This window comes from Tamandua tetradactyla, chromosome X (genome assembly GCF_023851605.1).
Source record: "Tamandua tetradactyla isolate mTamTet1 chromosome X, mTamTet1.pri, whole genome shotgun sequence".
Lineage (NCBI taxonomy): Eukaryota > Metazoa > Chordata > Mammalia > Pilosa > Myrmecophagidae > Tamandua > Tamandua tetradactyla.
This window is the reverse complement of record NC_135353.1, coordinates 3,053,357-3,069,967: the sequence shown is the minus strand read 5'-3', so window position 1 is coordinate 3,069,967 and position 16,611 is coordinate 3,053,357. Positions and strand designations below refer to the sequence as shown.

General features: G+C 41.2%; 1 pseudogene; it reads right to left on the bottom strand.

The window, feature by feature from the left end:
- Positions 1 to 138: 138 nt before the first annotated feature.
- LOC143671069 (ret finger protein-like 4A) lies at positions 139 to 16,142 on the bottom strand (annotated as a pseudogene).
- Between the last annotated feature and the right edge of the window lie 469 nt (positions 16,143 to 16,611).

Here is a 16,611-nt window from a genome sequence, read left to right as displayed (position 1 = left end):
TTTATATTTGTGATCATACAATGTTCTTTATTTCTCTATTATTTGTACAATGTGAGTACCGGTAAGGAAAGACTGTAGGTTGGAGCACAAAGTAATTATCAATAAATGATTTTCATCATCTTGGGTTTATTGGTCTATCTATGCTATGCTGAAAAATGAGTTGCTTGGATTCATAATAGGACAGATTCTCAGGGAGGCTTTGTCACCATTACTTGGACCTGAAGGACAAAATAAAGGACACAGAGACTCAGGAGCTGAAATTTCAGTAAATGTAAAGATATGGGATCTATCACTAATGTTACAAAAGGAAATATTTTCAATAACCATATCCTGGAAGATCCCCACTTGATGCAAACAGAGATTTGCCCAGAGGGTACTCGGGGGTGTAGCGCAGGCCCAAAAGTAGCTTCCCTTTCTCAGACTTAGGGTCCAGAATCCAAGTTCAGTAGATAGATGGGTATCTCTCTGTCGGTGAATTTAGAGTCTTTGCAAACACCCAGATTCCAGTCTTTCTTTGTTCCTACTTCCACCTCCCAGTGATGACAGCCAGAAGTGAACTGAGAGGAGCCCAGGACACAAATTAAACAGCTGAATCTCTCAGCAGACTCTTTCAGCTTCTGTTTGATAGTCCCACATTGGACACTCCTCCGATCATCAAAAATGAGGAGGAATTCATTGGCTGTGTCAACATCCAAGGTCATATCCACTTGGAACTTCAGCAACCTTGGGTTCATCAGTACAATATTTCTCAGGTGGGGCTCCAGTTCCTCGACCTTGGAAACTAGCTTCCCCAGCTGCCAATTGGGCCTGATGCCATTCTTCTCAGAGCTCACAGGACAGAAGGGGCACAACAATACACACACACACACACACACCAAAAATTCAGACTTCTTCAGTGATTTGATGCAATACAGGCAGCAGACATTTCCACATTTCAGATACATGGGTTTTTCAAGATAGTCCAGGCAGATAGGACATCTACTTACTGCTTTAAAATGTTCAGCCAGGACACTGTCTTCTGATATTTGGAATATAGTTGGAATGAAGGAAATTGTGAAAGAGACTAGATTTGGGTACTCTCCAGCCACATGATTTTTTGATCACCCTAAATGGAATTGAGTTGTGCTGCAAGTATAAAATACACACTGGACTTCAAAAGCCTCTGCTCCACAAGATCCTCCTCAGATCTCCAGGTACTTCCAAAGGTAGCTTAGTTCTGGAATGAAATTGATTAATCAGCAATACCTCTTAAAGAGCACATGGTTTTAATTATGAAGTTCAATTTATTGATTTTATCAAAGTTTTTCTGTTATGGAATGTGCTTTGCATGTCTTCACTGTACAGTCTGCCTATTCCAATGTCACAAAGATTTTTCTCCTGTGCTTCCAAAAATTTTAATTTAAGGCTTTCCATTTAAGTCAATGAACAATTTTGAGTTAAGTTTTGTAAATAATGCAAGATATGGGTTCAAGTTCATTACTTTACTTACAGATGTCCAATTGTTCCAGCACCATTTGTTAAAAAGAACTATACTTCTCCATTGTGCTACCTTTGCGTATTGTTAAAAATTAGTTGACTATATTTGTCTAGATCTATTTCTGGGCTCTATTCTGTTCAATTGATTTATATATACATGTCAGTAATTTCCCCAATGCCACGTCATCTTAATTACTATAGCTTGGAAATTCAGTAACGTGAGTCCTACTTCGTTCTTCTCTTTTAAATTTGCTTTGGCTAGTCTTAAGATCCTTTCTGAAAAATAAAATAGGCTGCTAGGATTTTGATTGATATTACATTGAATCTATAGACCAGTCTGGGTAAAACTGACATCATAACATTTTGTTTGCGAAAACATGAACACAATATATTTCTCTATTAATTTGGGTATTTTTTGTTTCTGTCATCAATGTTTTCCTTTTGGTTTTCAGCATACAGATCTTTCACATACTTTGTTAGATTTGTACATACATTTTTCCTATTTTTTGGCGCTATCCTAAGTAGTAATTTTTCCAAAAAAAAATCAATTTGTAGTTATTTTTTGCTAACTTTTGAAATACAACTGAGTTTCTGTATTGTGATCTTGTACCTCTTCCTTGGGATTTCCCACATAGACAACAGTGTTGTCTGTGAATCTAGACAGGTTTATTTCTTCCATTCCATTTAGAAGGATTTTATTTCTTTTCCTTGCCCTATTACATTGACTTAGATGTCTGTTATGCTATCTAAATAGAAGTGATGAGTGTAGCCATCCTTATTTTGTTTCACCATTAATTATAATGTTAACTGATATTTCTTTTTCTTTTTCTTTTTTAATAGATGCCCTTAGAGTTTACTATGACTGGATGTGAGATAATGTGGTTTTCTACTTTACACTGTAAATATAGTGGATTACACGAATCGATTTTTCCATGTTAAACCACCTTTGCATTCTCAGAATAAATACCTCTTGGTCATCATGTATAATCTTTTTTATACATTGCTTAATCAATTTGCTAATATTTTCTTGTGGATTTTTGCTGTAGGTTCACAAGAGCTATTAGTTTTCCATTTTCTTTTCTTTTAATGTCTTGGTCTGGTTTTGGTGTCAGGATAATGAAAAGATTTTCATCTTTCATCATGAAAAGATTTGAGAAGTATTTTCTTGTCTTTGATTTTTCTGAATGAGTTTTGTAGAACTGGCATTGCATAATCTCTAAATGTTTGATAGAAGTTGCAAATGAAACCACGTAAAGCAACAATTTAATTTATGGGAAGATTTTTAGCGTTGAATTCAATTCATTTAATAGATGTAAGAGTATTCCAGTTATCTATTTCTTCCTGAGTATATGCTGGTAGTTTGTGTTTTTCATGGAATAAGCCTATTTCATCTCAGTTGTCAAATTTATGGGGGCAGGTAGCTTTTTAAATGCAATTTTATTGAGATATATTCACATACCATATAATCATCCAAAATATACAATCAATGATTCACAGTATCATCGTATAGTTGTGCATTCATCACCACTATCAATTTTTGAATATTTTCATTACTCCAAAAAAAATAAAAATAAGAATAAAAATAAAAATAAACTCCTAAAACATCCAATACCCTTCATCCAACCCGCATTCTTTTTTTCTTCTTTTTTTTAACATGGGCAGGCACGAGGAATCGAACTCGGGTCCTCTGGCATGGCAGGAGAGCATTCTTGCCTGCTGAGCCACCATGGCCCACCCGAACCTGCATTCTTTATTTATTTTTGTCCTTATTTTCTTACTGTCCTTATTTTCTTTTGTCCTTATTTTCTTATATTCTTATTATCTAGAGCATACACTAGATCAAGGGAGTGCTAGCCATAAGGTTTGCACAATCAAATGGTCACACTGTAAAAAGCTATATAGTTATACAATCATCTTCAAGAATCAAGGCTACAGGTTCACAGTTCAACAGTTTCAGGTATTTCCTTCTAGATTTTCTAATACACTAAAAGCTGTAGGCAGATAACTATATAATGCATAAGTATAACCTCCAGAGTGACCTTTCAACTCTATTTGAAATCTGTCATCCACTGAAACTTTATTTTGTTTCATTTCTCTTCCCCCCCCCCTTTGGTCAAGAAAACTTCCTTAATTCCATACTGCTGGATCCAGGCATTTCCCCAGGAGTCAGGTCCCACATTGCCAGGGAAATTTACACCCCTGGGAGTCATGGCCCATGTAGGAGGGAGGGCGGTGAGTTCACCCACTGAGTTGGCTTAGAGAGAGAGGCCACATCTGAGCAACAAAAGAGGTTCTCTGGGGGTGACTCTCAAGCATAATTATTAGTACTCTTAGCTTCTCCTTTGCAGATATAAATTTCCTAAAGGCAAGCCCCAAGATCAAGGGCTCAGCCTAATAAATTGGCAGTCCCCAATGCTTGTGAGAATATTAGGAATTCCCTAGGTGTGGAAGTTTAATATTTCCACATTTTTCTTCAGTCCCTCAAGGGGGCTTTGCAAATACTGTTTTTACTCTCTGCCCAAGTTACCCTGGGATGCATCAGGGCATCACACTAACCTGTTCAAGCTCACAAGATCTCATTCCCTATTCAAGTTTCCATGTAATTATGGTTCTAATAAACTGACCGTAAAAGTTGAATTAGATAATGTGGTATAGAAAATATAAATTGCACAAAAATATAAACTTCTGCATGAGGGCATATAAATGGTCTCACACATAAGCTGAAGTTTTAAAACACAATCAATATCATCCTTTACCCTTTAGTCTGATTTACCTTAGTCTTAATCAGATCTTCTTTATTCATATCTCTAACTGAAGCCTGATCTGTTTGTCAGCTTTTTAAACAATTGCTGTATGGAAAAATGCTGAGTTTCAGAGCTGAAGAACTCTAGCTTTGAATCTCAGATGTCACACAGATACCCAAAGTTCCAGGGAATAACCAGGTAATACCCAAAGAGCTCAGCATCGCAGAATTTTGAAATAACCATCACAAAATCATAGTTGGCTTTATAGTCCCTTATTATAAATTGCACAAAAATATAAACTATTATATATTAAACTATCCTATTAATGTCTGTGGTGTGCTGCTATTTTTTAACAGTTGCCTGATATTACATTATATAAAGGTATCATAATTGTTAAATATTTAGGTTGCTTTTTTCACTATCATAATATCTCTGTGATGACCATATATGTGCATGCAGTTTTGCAGAGATGCCTTATTTCTTTGCATTAATTCCTAGAGAGAGAATTTTTATTTTTCATCTAATGCCACATAAAAATTACTCCCAAAGTTTAGTGGCTTAAAACGACAAACACTCCTTTTCTCACAGTCTGGGTAATGCTATTGGGAGATTTCAGTTCCTCCCAGGCCATTGGATTGAGGGTCTTAGTTTCCCACTGGCTGGTGACCAGAAGCCACCCTCGGTTCCTTGCGACCTCCACAGGAGAGCCAGTGAGATACCAAGACACGGAAGCAGGATGAAACCTCGGTCTTTTTTTATAACTAAATCTCAGAACCCTGTCACTTCTGCTGTTAGAAGCAAGACACTAGTTCCAGTTCACAATCAAAGAGACGGCTCACAAGGGCACAAATGTCAGGAGGTGAGGATCTTTAGGGGTCATATTATAGGTGCCTGGTGCAGTATGCTGATTGAGAGGGTAGGCCAAATCCTTTTATTGTGCATTTCTTTTCAAATGCTCTTGTTTTCCTGTTCTTCAAGTGGTTAGTTTTCAGATCATTTTTTATTAAATTGTGAGCAAATAGAAAATAATGCTTCTAAAGTATGTATAAAATCAAAGGAATAATGACTCAACAAAGGTCACATAGCTGCCAGTCAATTTACTTGTAAAACATATATCCCTTTTCTTCCCCTTTCAGGATTAAACACTATTCTATTGGTTTTGTTCACCATTCCCCTGATTTTCTTCAAACTGAACACATGTAGGATTTTCTAAAGAATGTATTGCTTTGTTATGCCCGTTTGTGAACTGTACTTTGTACTGCATGTATTACTCTGGGTTGCTTTTTTGCTCGCAACCTGAGCGCCATCTATGCTGCCACATGTAGCTGTTTCATTTGTTTTCTCTGCTACATAGAATTCCGCTGTTTGGACATACTGCAATTTATTAATGCTTTCTACTGATAATGGATATTTGCTATAATCAACAATATGGTTATGAATATTCTTGTACCTGTACATATTTCCAGGTGCACATGTGCAAGAATTTCTCTTGGAGCCATCCTGGTTGGTGTGGCTATTTCGCTATGATTTAAATTTTTACTTACTGAGGTTTAACATTTTCTCATAGGTGTACGGACTATTTGGGCTTTCCCCTCCATGAAATGCCTGGCAATGTCTTTTTTTTTTAATTTTTATTTTATTTTATTTTTTAAATACCAATAAAACACCAAACAAACGCAAACATTCCTATTTTGATCATTCCGTTCTACATATATAATCAGTAGCGCACAATATCATCACTTAGTTGCATATTCATCATCATGATCATTTCTTGGAACATTTGCATCTATTCAGAAAAAGAAATAAAAAGAAAAAAGGAAAAAATTCATACATACCATACCCCTTACCCCTCCCTTTCATTGATCACTAGCATTTCAAGCTAAATTTATTTTAACATTTGTTCCCCCTATTATTTATTTTATTCCATATGTTCTACTCGTCTGTTGACAAGGTAGATAAAAGGAGCATCAGACACAAGGTTTTCACAATCACACAGTCACATTGTGAAAGCTATATCATACACTCATCTTTAAGAAATATGGCTACTGGAACACAGCTCTACATTTTCAGGCAGTTCCCTCCAGCCTCTCCAATATACCTTAACTAAAAAGGTGATATGTGTATAATGCGTAAGAATAACCTCCAGGATAACCTCTCGACTCTGTTTGGAATCTCTCAGCCATTGACACTTTGTCTCATTTCACTCTTCCCCCTTTTGGTCGAGAAGGTTTTCTCAATCCCTTGATGCTCAGTCTCAGCTCATTCTAGGGTTTTTCTCAATCCCTTGATGCTGAGTCTCAGCTCATTCTAGGATTTCTGTCCCACGTTGCCAGGAAGGCCCACAGCCCTGGGAGACATTTCCCACGTAGACAGGGGAGGGTGGTGAGTTCTGGCAATGTCTTTTGCTGATTTGTTGTTGCTGTTGCTGCTGGATTGTTCCTTGTTGGTTCATAGACCTTCTTTACATGTTCTAAATTTTGGTCATTTGCAATGTATGCATTGCAACCTTTATCTTCTCCAATGTGTATTTGTCTTTTCACTCTCTTCATTTTTTTGCCCTCCTCACTGGTGAATCCTGGAACATCTTGTATTTTTTTTTTATTTTAATAAGAAAATGAACTCTCATGAGCCCACTCCAATCCAAAAACTGGAGGATTACTAATAGCTTAAATTCACCTGTGGCCTTATCACCTATTCCTCTTTCTGTCATTTGCTCCCTCAAAATAAGAGAAGCTAACCCTTTTGTGGTTCTATTTCGTGCCAGGCACTGTTTTATGCACTTTACACATAGTAACTCATTTACACCTCCTAATAACCCTGCGAGTGAGCTGCAGTTCACACACAAAGCCACTTAAGCACAAGGTCATGGAAGCTTCTGGTGACAAAGCCAGAATTGGAGTCCAGACAGTCTGTTCCTTAACCACTTTGCTGTACTGCTCACTATTATGTTTCTCATTTCATTGCCTTTTACAAATAATTTATTACACATGCATGTATACCTAAATAAGATAGTTCTTTAGTTTTCTTTGCTTTATTGACTTTATTAAAAAGGCACTATACCATTTGCTCTCCCAGGAGATGACATATGGATTCTTTTGATGAACAGAAGCTTTTTAATGTGAACACACTTAAATCCATCAGTGTTTTCCCTAATGGTTTGTGATTTGTTTGTACCTTACATAAGAAATCTTCTCCCACGCCAAGGTTATAGAGACATGGTCCTGTAATTCCTTCTAAAAGATCTGTAGCTTTGCCTTTCATGCTGAAGTGTTTTTATCTTTTTTTATTCTGAAACAATATTAGACTCTTGTAAACATTGAAAAGATAGTACAGAGAGTTCCTTATACTCTTCATCCCCGGTCCCCAAATAATAACACTTACATAACCATGGTACAAGCATCAAAACCAGGGAATGGACATTGGTAACCAACTTTCAGTGAAATTACACATTTTATTTGAATTTCACCTGCTTTTACATGATTTTAAATTGCACTCTTTTTGAAGTACATCTCTGTGAACTCGATCCCATCTATAGAGTTATGTAACCATCAACCCAATCAGCACACAGAACTGTTCCATCCCCACAAAAAAAGCCCCTTGTGCTACCCACCCCAGTCCTAGCCCCTAGCAACCACTGACATGTTTTCCATCCTTATGGTTTTATAACTTTAAAAAATCTCATATAAATGGAAGCATATGGTATGTAAACTTTTAAAAGTGGCTTTTTTCCCATCCAGTATACTGCCCTTTAGATCCATCCAAATTGTTGCATTTATGAATACTGTGTTCCTTTTTCTTGCTGAGTAGCACTCTACGATGCGAATGGCGCACATTTTGTTTACCCATTTACCCACTGAGGGATACTGGGTTGTTTCCTTCTTTCAACTATCACAAATAAAGCTGCTACGAACATTCAAACACAGGTTTCATTGCAAACATAAGGATAAATACATAGGTCTGGGACTGCTGAGTCATGTGGTAAGCGTATGCTAAACTTCATAAGAAACTTCCAAACCTAAGAAATTGCCAAAACATTTTCCAAAATACCTGTTCAATTTTACATTCCTAACAGCAGTGTACGAGTGTTCCAGATTCTCTGCATCCTCACCAACATTTAGTGTTGTGATAATTATTTTTATTCTCTCCATCCTGGTCGGGCTGTAAAAATGTCACATGGTGGTTTTCCTAACGACATCTTTTTATGGGATTCTTTGCCATCTCTATTTCCTCTTTGGTGAAGCGTCAGTTTAAGTCTTTTGCTCAAATTCTAATTTGATTGCTTTCTTGCTGCCGAACTTACAGGGAATCTTTATGTATTCTGCATACAAGCCCTTTGTTAGATATGTGCTTTGCAAGTCTGTGGCTTGTCTTTCCATTCACTTAACAGTGTCATTTGCAGAGCAAATTTTGAGGAAGTCCAATTTAACAATTTTTAATAAATGGTTATGCTTTTGGTGTCAACTCTGTGAACACTTAACCCTAGGACAAGAAGATTTTCTCCTATGCTTTCATCTAGAAGTTTTACAGTTTTACATTTTATATTTGGACCTAAGGTTCATTTTGATTAAGTTCTGAATGTGGTGGGGCCCGGTGCTGAGGAAGATGGGCGCTACCTCATGAGCGTAGGGCAGGGACAGTCCACAGGGCTCTGCCTCACAGTCTCCAAAACACCAGGTGCTGTCCCTGGAGTAGAGCAGCTGTAGTCAAAAGGCTTCTGTCCTGCAGGAGTTGCCTCTTGCCAGTCCTAGAGAGGACTAGCTAAAGGCAGCAGACTTTTCTTAGGATCTTACTTGCACCCATTAGTCTTTCTGAGTTGTGGATTGTTCTAGAAGGCCAAAAAAAAAAAAAAATAGAAATCAGAACACACTTTTAGGTCATTCCCTGAATCCTGAAGTCCCTACTGGTCTACTCTTCCCTCTCTTCTCCACTTTTCTAAGTCTTCTGATGATTACCTTATGTATTTTGACCAAGGTCTTCAAGGAATTAGTGGGAAAAATAAGGTGGAATGCATTTACTCCATCTTGTCCAGTACTGGAAACTCAGACTTTAATCTTTAACATGGAATTGACTGTTGTATGTGGTGAGAAGGAAGGGTGAAATTTCATCTTCAATACATAAAATCTGTTGTTTCATTACCATTATTATTTTTTCAAATAGTCCATTCTTCATTCCCTCCCCCACTTGGCTCGCACCCCTCGATCTACAAAGCCAGCTCTGATACCTGGAGAGGGCGGGTCCCATACTTTGTTCTGCTGCTTTATAAATGCTTTAGCTCTTCTTAGCCATTTGTTTGCCCACATAAATTTTTTATTTCTCTTGTCAAGTTTCATGAAAATATATGTTGATATTTTTATTAGAAATGCATTGAATCAATGCATTTGGGGGAGAATTGATACCTTTACATTGTCAAGATTTCTGATCCATGAACATGAAATATTTTAAAATTTATTTAGGCCTCCTTTAGCATCCTTGCATATCTGTGTTTGATATGTTCCTCTTTGATTTTTAATTTTTTGATGCTAGGAAAGTCCTAAGAGTTCACGCAAAGCAATGCAAGAGCTCAGTACAGTGATTGGGCACAAGGGAAATACACAAAAAGCCAAAACTTTTTTATACTCTGGCAATAATTAGTTTGAACACATAATGATAAAAGTTTCCATTCACAATCACAGCATAAAATATAGAAAATATTCAGGAATAAGATTAATCTGAGACATAATTGGCAGTAAGCATTTGCAACCAACATTATTTTCCAATGGCTAATGCTCTTAACCCAAAAAACCTTCACAAGCCAATGTGAAAACCACTGACATCCCAGGAGGAAAGTGAGTCAAAGACTGGAGGAGAACTACACGAAAAGTGATATAAATGAGTAATAAACACTTTTAAAAAGTTCAACCCCACTAGCAGGGAGAGAAATTAAAAAATGAGTTATTTTCCTCCTAGACTTGTTATGAGCATTAATGACGCCGTCCCCTTAGGAACACTCCTAATCTAGCTGATGCGCTGTGGAGGGTGGACAGGTGTGCCCCATTCTGCTGATACATCGCACCTTTTCCAGGCTCATGTAGCTTCGCTGGTGCAGGGCTCAGCAGATGGATGGGGCCTCTGTGTAAAGAGAAAGGTGCCTCTTCCTCCAGATTGATGCAGACCTGGGCCTTTGTTCAGTACACCTGTGTGGTGTTCCTGAATGCATGTAGAGATTTTAGCAAAGTGCGTGGAATTTTAATCATCATTAAATATTACCTATTAGTATGTTTGAGGACATCAGATACAGGGATACCTACAATAGTGAAAAATCGAAAGCAACTTGAATGTCCAATAATTTGGGAATAGTTACATTAATTCACATAATGGAGCTGTTTTAATCCATGTTTTGAAGAGTATGGGATGATATGGGAAATTCTCAATAAATTATATTAAATAAAACGAATAACTCAACTAAACCAAATCAAAAGTGCATATTCAGCATGACCCCAACTTTGTGCAAGCCCCAGTGTATTTACATATATATATGAACACATGCACCCAAAGTTGACAATGGTTAACACTGGTTGGGAGAGTGAGTTTAGTTTCGTATTTTTCTTTCCCGGGGGTTTTACAAATTGTTTGCAATGTAGACACGTGACTTTTACAAGCAGAAAGGTTACTTAGAAGGCCCCTTTCCTTCCGGACCTGTCTTCCGCTGTCATATGGCTCAGATCCTGGAGAGGGTAAGGCCTTCTTGGAAGGCAGGTGCTAAGAAGGCCCTGTTCTTGGGGAGAAAAACCTTGGCCTGGCCAGCGACGAGGCGGGCATCAAGTGACTGATAGTACCCGGCTCTAAGGGAATGGTTCGTGAGCCAACAGGGCCACCTGGCACACCCGCACAGCAGGAAGACCGCTTTTTGACCACCCTGGGCGAGGCCTGGACCGGAACTCCAGGCTCCGAGGAAAGTCGACATTCCCATGGAGGGTCAGCTTCCGCTGGGGCGGAAAAACCCGGGGCGGGGGGGGGGGCTGAGCCACACCTTCCTCCCCTCGTGCTTTTTCCCAGGCTGCGAAAAGGAGTAAAGGCGAGGCCGCAAACCAAACCCTTCCTGGGCTATAAGGAAAGACAGGTATTGGGAGGAAGAAAGTACCCGGATGGGACCTCTGCCCGGTTTCTTGACACTCCTCATCCCCATTTTGGCCTCCCCCTTAAGGTCTCCTTGTTTCAATCCCTGTGATACCCTCTCCAAGGAAATGACTAGCGGAGTTCATATTGGTCTGATTCAAAGAGTGATTTCCCCACCATTGGTGGGTGAAAATAATGGCTCATCCCAACCGAGAGTTTGGAAGTAGAAGCAGATCCCTTCTTCTTTATGACTTCATCAGAACAAAATGGGTATTGCCAACAGGCAACAGAACAAATGGATAAGGAGAGGAGACTCTGGGTTCAAATTCGGATTCCTTGACTTGCTAGCTGTGTAACCCTGGACAGACTATTTAACCCCTCTGTGCCTCCACATTCTCATCTGTGAATTGAGTCAATAATAGAACCTACCTGTGCCTGAACTTGCTATCAGGGTGATAATCCCTCCTGCTCAGAAAGTGCTGAGCACAGAGTCTGCCCTGGGAAAGAGAAACTCTCTGCTTGCCTGGGGGCCAAATGCTCTTTGCCTCCCCACTACCCATGACTTACTTCTCAGCCCTTGGATCCCACTGCTTCTTATTGGAGGACATTTTCCTAAGCACCAAGGGTGGGTCTCTTATCTCAGGTCTGAAGTGTGTGGGCTCAAGAGGCAGACTCGTGGAAGAGATAGAAAACCCCATGGCCTGGAGGACCAAGCCCTGGTTTCTAGGTCCAGCTATGCCACATTTTTCTCTGGATATTGCTTTGGCAGTCACAGCTGCAATTTGCTCATCTCTGAAATGAGGGTAATCATCCCTCATGGGACTGCTGTCAGGATCAAATGACATAATGGAATGGAAATTCCTTTGTAAAGTGAGGGCGATTAATATATGAAAGCCCCAGTCAATTATATTGTGTAAAAACGGCCTCACTTTTGTACACAAAGGGTGCACTTGCCTCTATAATTTTTCTCCCCAGCTGTTTATCTGGTCCACAACGCTATAATACCTAGTTACATGGATATGTAATTATCTGTAATTGGTTCATTTTTATTTAATTGGAAAAAAAAGGTGCTTTTTCAGAACGAAAGCTTGGTTGCATTCAGCCTTCATTTTTACCCTAAATTCCTGTCTGTGAATTCGTCCCTCCACCATCCGGCTCCCATCTCCCACCCAATCTTTTACCAAAGCCAGTACTACTGGCTAGAGTCCAGCTGGTCCTCTTAGCCTCCTCAACCTTGCACATACCACTCCTTGCCTGGAAGATCTTCTTCTAAGTCTGATCACCTGTCAAGGCCTACTGTAGTCTGAACTCTTTGGGGAAGCCTTCTCCAGGGGGACCGGGCCAGGGATCTGCCTGACTTCAGAACTTGTCTGGCTCCTTGTCTATGTCCCCTCCCAAGCATCAGCTGCTCTCCTTCCCTGGAGCTACCTCTGCAGGGAAAGGGCTATGGAGAGGCCAAGGTGGGGGGGATCCGGAAGATCCACTTGGGGGCAAGTCCCAGCTCTACCGTCATTGGCCATTGGCTGTTGCAAACAAAACTCCCCTCTCTGAGTCCTGGTCTCCTCATCTGTCTAGATGATAACTGCTGTTTCTTGAGTTCCTCCTACTTGCCAGGTGTGGTAGGCAGGATCTCATCGACCCTTCCTGCCCCCTGCCACGCACAAACAGCATGTCCACTGCCCTACAGACTTTACACAACATCCTTTCATCCTCACACCAGCTCTGTGGGACCCCACTTTTGGGGCAAGTATTTTTGTCCCCATTTGCAGGTGCAGGTTAGATCCTCCACCTGCTGTGCTGTACCGCCTGCCCCAGCTGATGTGCTGTCCACAGTGCCGTGGGGTCTCTCCCTAGGCTGCTGCAAGGAGGAAATAAGATAGCGGATGTGGCAGTGCCTGGTACCGAGTGGACAGTCAGGAACTCAGCAGAAGCAGCCATGCAGCTAGTAAACCATATTGGACTTTCTCTAATTTGTTTAAGCTGTCTTTAGGCCAGAATTTCAGTTTTCTCCTTATGTTCCAAAGTTCAGCAGCCATATCCTTAAAAAATTACAATGGGTAGGCTCCTTTGAAGACATTTTTCTTCAGTGAAATCCTGGAGCCAACAGTGCAACCTTTCTGTCTAGGTTTCCTTCTAAAGTTTCCCAAAGGGGCCTCTTGTACTTGGAATTATGTCTGGCATCTTTTCCCTGTGATTGAAGTGGCTTTGCTATTATAAAACAGTAAAGTATCTCTCTTGGTTAGGTTCATATGTCATCTTGGCCAAGTGGTGGTACCTGGTCATCTGGTCGAGCAAGTGCTGGCCTGTCTTGTGCTGTGAGGACATTTTATGGACTTAAATCATGACCACGTTGGCTGCATCCACTGCTGACTGCATCCACAATCAGCTAAGGGGAGTGTCTTCTGCAATGAGTGACACTTAATCTAATCACCAGAAGGCTTTTAAGGAGGATTCAGAAGAGACAATCACTCTTCCTGCTTCAGCCAGCCAGCCTCTCCTGAGAGTTCACTGAGGACCTGCATCAGAGCTGCCAGCTGGCAGCCTGCCCTACAGACCTTGGACTCTTGCATCCTCACAGTTGCGAGACACTTTTATAAATGTTATATTTGCAGCTATCTCCTGTTGATTCTGTTTCTGTAGAGAACCCTAGCTAATAGAGCATCTCACTCCAGGGGTCACCCAAATGACAGGTTGCTTTAGAGGGCCTGAGGACAGAGGTGGCCACGGGGCACAACTGTCCCTCTGCTTCAGAGATCCTGGCACACTTTTCACAACTCGGCTGTTGCTGGAGGGAAGGCATTCAGAGAGCACCTGGAGTTGTGGTTTGCTATCTAGAGAAAGCACTGGGCCCTCTCCATCAAAGAAGGGACGCATAAAATAAAGGAAGTGTATGTGCACATGCACACGCTTGTGATTTCAGGGATCCCCTGAAAGCCCATTCATGGAGTTGCTAGGAATCAATCAATAGATCCTAGGTTGACAAACCCCCTCCTTAGAAGGGCTGATTGAGTTGAGCCTTAGAAAGAGAACTGGCACATGTACTGGGGACACTGTGATAGGTATAAATAGAACGAAAGAAGAGAAAGAAAGGAAAGGAAGTAGGAAAGGAAGGAAGGAAGGAAGAAAGAAAGAGGGAAAGAAAGAAACAAAACAGCATCTTGTCAGACCTCCTCTCTAGGCAAGTGGGAAAGTGAAGCTCAGAGAGGAAAAGGGGATTGTCCAACATCAGGACTCTGACCCTGAGCTGTATCTACCTACTTCAGTGCTCTTTACACACTGATTCAATATTTCTGCCCTTGGTTGGTGTAGAATAAATGATCTGTTCTGGAGGCTATCATCTGGGAGAACTATCTGTCTTGTCCTAAAGGGTCACATGAGCCAGAACTAGGGCCGGTGACTCTCACTAGGAGGCAGATTCCAACGGGATGTAGAAGTTGCTTTGCAGACTGGAGCTATGTGAACGAGGATTAGAGTGACTTAAAAGTAGTGAGTTTCCTGTCATGGGCCATGTGCAAGAAATATCTCGAAGGCTTTGGTGGGCAGGCATGAGCATCAGAAGAAGAGTATAACAGGTGATGTCTGAGGACCCTGCAGCTCAAGATTCCAAAATGCCACTGGAGAAGGGACATCTCCTTCCATGAGCTCATGTTTTGAGGAGACTGCTGGGATGGAGTTCATTCCCGTAAATTGGGTCCATTCTACTCTGGTGTTTCTCAAAAATACTAAACACCAATCTCTGATGTCAGAGTGTATGCCCTGCCCACTGCAGACGCTGGACCTGCCCCAGCAAATGCGCCCTAATTAAGATTAGTAGAACAATGATGGTAAGAAGGCCATCAACCGCTGCAAAATACCCTTTGAATTTGAACACTGGGCTCAGTCCTTGACCTCACAGACCTGTGAGGCAACTCTGCTTTTTACAGATGAGGAAACTGAAGCACCGAGAGGTCAAGTCACTTATTCAAGGCCACACAGCATGTCAGGGTTGAGCCTGGATTAGAACCCAGGTCTTGCCTGCTCCCAAACCCCTGCTTTTCATAGCAGCCTGAGCCATCTTCCCCTTCCTTGCCCATTTCCCTTATGAAACGTTTCCATACTGGCTCCACCCAGTAGACAGAGGAGGCCAGAGACATGTTTGTATAATCCTTTATTTGAAATTTTGCCCTAGAGTGAGAGTCCCGTGACTCGGGCTTTGGCTGGTGGTTTCTCTCTACTCTGAGTAACCATGGGCAAGTCACTTTTCACCAGCCATTCCCCACCCCCAGCAGTCCTCAGTTTCCCTATCAAGCAACAAATAGTTTTATATATTATCCCAAAGGATGTAAATAAAAAGTTCTTATTAGAACTGTTACTCCTGCTAATTATATGCTTGATGCTGCTTATTTCCTCATGTTACTACACATCCAATTTTTATTTTACTAACCTTGAAACTCATTATTACCCTACTTTAAATCTCACGTCTAAACCATTTTCAACATTTGGGAAAGAGAACAAGGGATATTTTCTTATCATCTGTGATAACGAGAGCTTATTCATTTTTCACCAATGCAATTGCATACTATTCTTTAAACACGTGTAAATCGATTCTTTATTAACTAATGTGAAGCCTTTCCTTCAAGGCCCTCTTCACACTGGCCTCAGTGGCTCTTCCCACCTCCTTTCTACCTCTCTTTCTCCAGCTGCCTGCTCTTCTGCTGGCCTCAAGGCTGTTCCCTTACACGCTTTGGGCTTCTGGTGCAAAGTCCTTTTGTCCATGAGAACTTCCAGATTCCCAGCAGGGGAGCGCACCACTTCCTCCTCTGAATTCCCATGGCCACACCTCCACATGCCCTTGAACCTTTCCTCAGCGTTAGCTATATTGCTTTACATCCCTCCTCTTCACACTCTTGGAGAACAGGGTCGGTCTCGGGCTGCATGTTGTGTCCTCCCGACCACACGCCACCTGGGCCCCCTGCCATCTAGCATAGTGCCCGATACGTAGTAGGCATTCATCAGTGCTGCTTCCCCTCTGCTCGCCTCCCCATCCGTAAAATAGGCTGCTGTGACAAATGGCTCAGTGCTTTGGATCAGTGCCCGTTGCACAGTGAACAGTCTCTGCAGATGGTCAAGTTCCATTCTTGACTTGCTGGACTTGGCTTTGCTAGCCCCCCACCCCTTCGCTCTCACCCTTCCCTCAGCCCCTGTACAGACAAGCTGCCCCAGGGGCCTCTGCTGCCACTGAATGACACTTCAGATGATCCCAGAAGAACAGCCCACAGAGGTGGCCAGCTCTCTTTACACTGGAGACGCCGAAGCG